The sequence below is a fragment of the Lagopus muta genome, chromosome 17 (assembly GCF_023343835.1).
Source record: "Lagopus muta isolate bLagMut1 chromosome 17, bLagMut1 primary, whole genome shotgun sequence".
In the NCBI taxonomy this organism is placed as follows: Eukaryota; Metazoa; Chordata; class Aves; order Galliformes; family Phasianidae; genus Lagopus; species Lagopus muta.
This window is the reverse complement of record NC_064449.1, coordinates 4624879-4632069: the sequence shown is the minus strand read 5'-3', so window position 1 is coordinate 4632069 and position 7191 is coordinate 4624879.

Genomic DNA, 7191 nt, shown 5'->3' with positions numbered 1-7191 from the left:
CTCTTCCATGTGGTTCCTTTCCTTTCCTTTCCTTTCCTTTCCTTTCCTTTCCTTTCCTTTCCTTTCCTTTCCTTTCCTTTCCTTTCCTTTCCTTTCCTTTCCTTTCCTTTCCTTTCCTTTCCTTTCCTTTCCTTTCCTTTCCTTTCCTTTCCTCTCCTCTCCTCTCCTCTCCTCTCCTCTCCTCTCCTCTCCTCTCCTCTCCTCTCCTCTCCTCTCCTCTCCTCTCCTCTCCTCTCCTCTCCTCTCCTCTCCTCTCCTCTCCTCTCCTCTCCTCTCCTCTCCTCTCCTCTCCTCTCCTCTCCTCTCCTCTCCTCTCCTCTCCTCTCCTCTCCTCTCCTCTCCTCTCCTCTCCTCTCCTCTCCTCTCCTCTCCTCTCCTCTCCTCTCCTCTCCTCTCCTCTCCTCTTCAATACAGATATGAAATTCATTATGCTAGAGTTTTATTTCTTGCTCATGTCTAAACATTCTAACAGGAAATTTTGTCACTTAGTTTTAAGATCTACAGGATATAATTTTTTTTTCCTGAAAAAACCCAAAAAACTAGATCACCTTTTTTCCTAACGTATTTTATAGTTCTAAGACATTTTGCTAGAGGTCTACAGGGTCCATTCCTGCTCCAAGACCATACATACACCTGAAGAGTATCCAGAAATGTGTTTAACCAAATAACTTAAGGAGGCAAATGGAGGAAGGAAGGATTAAGCAGACCGAATGTTCGTCAGTCACAAAAGAGAGATAAAGTAGAAGTCAATAATAAAATAAAATAATTGACTTGAAGGCTGATAGAGGAAAAGCTAGGCACACAGTTTTGGGCAATTCAACAAAATGTAGGTTCAAATCTTAGCAAAGGAATATAGGAGAAAGCATTCCAGCTATGTAAGTAGGAAAAAATATCGCAGGTGAAATGGTTGTGTGAGACATTCCTTGTGGAGACAGAATGGGAATTTCAGTGGAGAACATCTTAGCAACTCCAGGCAGGAAGAAGGGCTGGCTGAACTGTTATTGCTGTGTGTAAAAGAGGTTCAGTGGTTCCTATAAAGCAAAGCACACTCTCCAGAGCTTCTAAGGACCTGGTTTCCAGGCTGGTACATCAGCTTCTGGGAATGACATCAGACGTTTTCAGAAAAGAGTTTGTTTTGGAAATGTTTCCCTTGTTACATAAGCAGGCTGCAAATACCTAGAGATTATTGTACCCAGCAGAAGAAAACAAGTTGTGAAGTTCATTACAAATACAGTCTAAGTTTTTCCAGGTGACCACTAACAACTATGGCATGATGTGTCACTAAATGCTTTGGATCATACCACCTGCTTGCAGCAAATCACTGCACCAGAGATTCATGAATATTGCAGAAATCAGTTCCTCTCCTTGCAGATGGAGCTGTCACATCAGTTTGTTTTTAATGCTTTGACACAGGATTCATGCCCAGAAAAGTTATTTTTTGATTTTTCAGTATTTTTGTTATTTTTAGAATGTTTCGGATGCAGGAGAGCCTATTCACTAACACAGAAAAGGGATGAATTAACAGCACATTTGGAACAGTTTTGTCACAGCTCATAGGTCTCCATCACATATGCTGTTGGGGATTTTCTGCTATGTTTTACTCCCAGAACTCACAACTGAGATACCCACCTATATTTTTTAAAATAATTATGAGAATTGCAAGAAGAAGCACATTATAGTCCTCCCCTTCTCAAAAAGCCTCCAAAATCCTTACTATGTCACTGTTTTTTCATGATCAGGCTGTATCCAAATGCATGGACAGGACACAGAGTAAGACTGGAAAAGCTGGAGATGTTCTTGAGTCAAGAAATTTCATTTCAATAGCTGATAAAGTGCTTTTTAAGAAAGGAAATATCAAAATGCACAAAAGACAGGTAATAATTCTTTAAAGAGCTAAGGATTTGAGGAGGTATCATGGATTACAACAAAAATAAGTGTTAAAATGATGTCCGAGCAGAGGGAAATCTCATTTGTGTGCACAAGGTAGCACTGAACCCCAGCAGTATTCCACTCAGCCACAGGCTCCCCACCTTGAGAAAGAGGTGAGCAGATCAGAGATGTGCCAAAGGGAAAAAACACAAGAGAAGTCAGACTGCAAGGATCAAGTGAGATTCTTCTAGAAAAGAGAAGCATGAAGAAGGAGGCTGTCATGGAGAAGACTGGAATAGCTTTTTTCACTTAGTAGGATAAGGCAGCAAGATTTCAGTGAGATTTTGGAAGGAAGTTTTAAAAGCTTCTGTTGCTTCCAGTCGAGTTCTTCATTGGGTTTGTGCTGTGGTTACCAGCTCAGAGGCAGCATCGTATCAGTGTTCCTGTATCACTTCCAGCAAGCACAGCACTCAGAAGCAGTCTGAAGCTCCCACATACCTTGTTAGCTTGGTCTCCACACTGACTGCTACTGACCAACACCATACAGAACCTGGCTGGAGAGCCCTCAGTGATGTTCCTGCAGCTGGACATTGCGGAGCACAGCTTCATTTTGCAGCTCAAAAATGTCCAATTTGAACACGGACTTGGGCTGAGAAAAGCTTTTAGCCTCCTCCATGATAGCACTCTGGGGATGTCGCCCCTCATGAGCGCCCGAGAAGCTCTTTGAGCATCTGTGTGAGGGAAGGAAGGCTTCTCCAGGTGTCACCTCCTCCGCTGGGGACCAGTGAAGGTTCTGACCAACAGACTTTTCAGTAATGGTGGATGGTTAATGGTGCTGAGCTTTCATTGACCAGTGAGAAATTGGTTGCTTTGTGGTCACAGATTTAAAAAGCCAATTATGTGGCTGGATGTCCTCATCAAATTGACTTGCTTCAGAGATAGCCAGCAGACCTGAAGATGAATGATTGAACTGAGTCTCTTCCAGGCAGATTGTTTGACATCCAATAAAGCATTCCTCTTTCTCTGGGGCCAGTAACAGAACTCAGCACAGTCAGCCTATCCCATTAAACACGCAGGAAATCAATCTCTGCCATACTTGATTGAAGTTAGCTATCTCAGAAGAGCCAGAAGAGTGCTTTAGGCTTGCATAAGACTTATTTCCACAGAAAAGAGGTTAAACCATAAACGGAGTGGGTTTTTTTTTCTCAACACATGCAGGAACATTACGCACTACTTCTGTGAAGCGGTTGTGTCCTACCCCTCTTCACAAATAAATAATGCTTTTATAAATCATCAGTCCTGCAAACAAGTACTTGCTGTATGGGGGAGGGGGATCATCAGCTGGTAGTTCTTGCATAACAGCCCCTGGGTATAAAGCTAGAGGCCAGGGCTGGGATGCAGCTGGAGCAGGTTTGTGCAGCAATGTGGAAGGGACATGGAATGGGACTTAGAAATAGACAGGGAACAACAAAGATGTTTGGGTTTTTTTTTTTTTGGAAAGGACACAAACTCCTTCGTGACAAAGGAGACAATAGGAAAGGGAGAGAGTCTCCAAGTTATGGCAGAGAGAAGGAAAGGATTAGGATGGGCTGGAATGCAGAGCGTCCCTCTCACAGGAAATGGGACCATTGGAAAAAATCCTGATCTATTTCTATTTTTTTTACAAATAGACTTTTGGTTTATTTTGCACTGGGGAAAACAAACAAACAAACAAACCTACTTCAACATTTTCAAATTGCTCTGAGGAGAAAATAATGGAGATTGATATTTGAGTTTGATTTATTTTCTAACAGTAACCTGTTTCTGAGATAGATGTTTAAAGGCATGTGTGTGCAGACATTTGGCACACAGCTGGCTGAGACACAGGGAGGCTGGCTGGGAAGTCGGGCTGAGAAAGTGGGATCTCAGTGGGATCCCCTTCATTCATCTGCTGCGGTCTGATGTTCCAGGCACCCAAACAAGCTGTAAATGACAGCCAAGACTAATTATCCAGACAACCCCTGGTACTCAGGCTAGCTTGTTTTAGCAAGAGGGTTAATTGCTGCTGAGTTCCAGCGATGCGCTGCTAATAAACGTGGGTAATAACAGAAGCCAGATGGATGCCAAAGGAACTGATCCCTGGATTCCCCAGTGTGAGGACCTGACACTATGTATTAGCAGCAGGGAAGAGTGCGGGCTGCTCGTTAATGTTAACATGGATACTTTCTTCCAGTTTTTCTGCTATCAAGAACAAAAGTAGGATTGAGCTGTATTTTGTTTAATGAGGGGAATGTTGATCTAGACCTCATCTGTGTCGGCTCACATTTACTTCAGCAGGGAAGACTGCAGCAGGAGTCAGTGAGGTGCAAAATCTCTCTGGAATGCAGGGTTGGAGCAGTGTGGTTGCCAACCCCCAGTAGCATTCACTTCCCACAAAGGCAGGGAAAGCCTTCTGGCTTGGAGGGCTTCTGGGTGTACTGCAGGTCAGCAGGCTCCTGCAGTACCCAAAATTCCCACCCAAGGCACACAGTCAGTAAAGACAACATCACAAAGTTCTCCTTCCTATACTGTACTTGGGCACAGCACCCAGGACCACATTCCAGTAGGTACTTGGGCACAGCAGGGCTGATGGCTGCAATTATCTACAGTGATCAGTATTCACTGCAAGATCACCTTTGCCAGACACTGAGCACTTCTATGATTCACTCCTCTGGGGCAAACCTATGTGTGCCTGTGTGCCTCCTGCCCCATTTTCAGCTGTGTTCGCTTGCATAGCAAACTCCAGACCACCCATGGCTTTTGGGATGTTTTTCTTTTTTAGGGGTGTCCTAGGATTCAGGCATGTTTGGGTACAAAAGGGGAATGAATACCTGCTGCCAGCCAGAGACAGCTGCTCACATCTGGAGGAGCAGCCCAGCACATGAGCTGCATTTTTCTCCCACTGTTATCCCTACCCAACTGGAGCAGTTAGCAGATACCAAGACCTAAATGGTAAGACATCCTTGTTTGGGCCTTTATCACAGCAGTGAATGTCTTGGAAAAGAATTCAAATCTATATAGTAAGATACTAACACATGAAAGCTTTGGATGTGGTGAGACTGGAAGCACAAAATATTCAAGACAAAGACAGAAGGCATAGAAGGATCTGGGCTGCAAAGTAACTTAATAAGAGCAAGAGTTAAAGTATTTGCTTTCTTGAAAGTGGTAAAAAGCATCTACAAGTCCTTGGGATTGTTCTTAATTATTTTATGAGCTTCTAGTCCTTCCAGCTAGGAAAACAGCCTTTCTGCAATAAATTGGGATGACAGTGCACATCTCCAAATGGCATACCATGGAAGTGTGGTTGTACTTCAACAGTTCTCATCTTTGTGACTTTCAGAGATATTTATGAGGTCTGAGAATGCAAAGAATACATACATACAGGAGAAATTCAAAGCCATACATGATACAACTATTTTCCTAGCAGTTCAGGTATGCAGATATCTTCTGGGATTTTTTAGCTTTTCCAAACATGGCAAAGGAGGATAATATTCTTTCTTCCAGCAGTACCTAGAAATACAGATCTCTCCTGATTTGGAGATGTCCTTTACTGGCTTCACAGACCTTTATGCTACATGCTTTCTTTACACTGGGAAGACAGGAGAGCAGGAGAACAAAGTCTACTCTAGCTTGCTTTGTCACCTGCTAAACAAACAGCTGAAAATACCATCTGACAGGTGAGCTCACTTGTCTGACATGACTTTCCACAGATTGTTAAACCTATTAATCCCAAACTTGCAGTCCAGTGTTTTTCTGTTAACATTCGGCTTAAAGATGCTGAATGCCCAATGAGTAGGGCAGCTCTCCAGTTAAAAAGAGGAAAGGAGCCAACTACCTGAGCTGCCAAGTCCAAGGGCTGTAAAATCTGTCTTGGTTAAAATGATAGAGGCTGAGTCACCATACATACCACAGATCTCATGTGTGTGCAAGCCCAGGGACAGATGCAATAACTTCATGTTGTTAAATTGATCATTTGAGTAATAAGTACCAATACCTCGCCACTGTCTGTGGGGTACAGATGGAGAACTACTAAAAAAAAACTTTGATTTGGACAGAAGCATTTCTAGTGCTTCTCCTGAACATGTACACCAGTCTGCTGCAGAGCAGACTCTGTTTTAAACACAGCATCCTGAGATCGCCTTAAAACAAGAAGCAGAAAAACAACACCAGCTCCAGAATGCAAGAAGACAAGGTATTTAGGGGGAGCAACACCTGAGTGCACCTTGCAGAATCTGCAGTAAGAAGCATGTAAGTTGCAGAGAGGTAGTGCAGCCCTGAGAGGAACAGAGCTCTGGGTTCCTGCTGCACTCTCCTCCCAGCAGCCAACAGCATCTGTCTTCTCCTTCAGGCTTTGTCAGCTTCTTTGAGATCAGTGCTGGCAATGTGGGCTGGAACAACACCACCTTTGGTTGAGGTGTTCTGAGATGGTGACAGCTTAGCCTTTAACACTCACCAGGTTTCTGAACACTGAAGCTCTGCTCATGTTATCTGCAATTGGCACAAAGGTAAAAAGCAACAGTGCTACACCCTGCTGTTCTAACATCTTGTCTGCTGCCTAAGTAAAGGTAGAAATCCAGTGGGAACCTGAGTGGAGAATCTCATATTATTGTGGAGATATGGCTGAGATGAGAGGGAGCTTTCTCAGATATTCCTAATAGAAGCTTCTCTTTAAAACAATGCAATCTTCTGTTTGAAGACGAGCTCTGCATGTAGGTATGCCTTTGCCCCATTCATGCTGGGCAGCCCAGCCAAGCTTCAACACATCAATCTTGACCTGATTTCAGAATGTATTTAAATGTAAGTCAGGAAGCTATCGGTGTGCTCTATGGGTCTTCCTTCACAAGAAGGAAGGCCTTTTACTTAAAACAGCTGGACTGCAGCCCAGGTCCACCTTAGTTGTAACTCCGTGCACACGTAGCTGCTTTGCAGAAACACTTGTGCTCCAATAGTGTCTCTGAGCTCAGACCAGGCAGAGGCAGCAAGTGGAAAAACCCACTGTCCACTGCTCTGCCCTCCCTTTTTCACCCACAGAACAATTTGCAATGACATGAAGATTAGAGCACAGCTCAAAATGAGGGAGATGCACAATGAGCCATTCCCAGATGTCAAAGTGGTGAATTACAAAAGGAAGATTTCCATATAAAATTTATTATTCAAGCCCTAGGTCAGATAATATAATTTGCTTCCAAAGTAAAACAGATTGAATACAGATCTGTTTCCTGAATCTCTTTTAAAAACAATGCTAATATTAAAAATAAAAAATAAAAAAATCACAATACATCTGATTTTTGTTTTTTTTTTTTT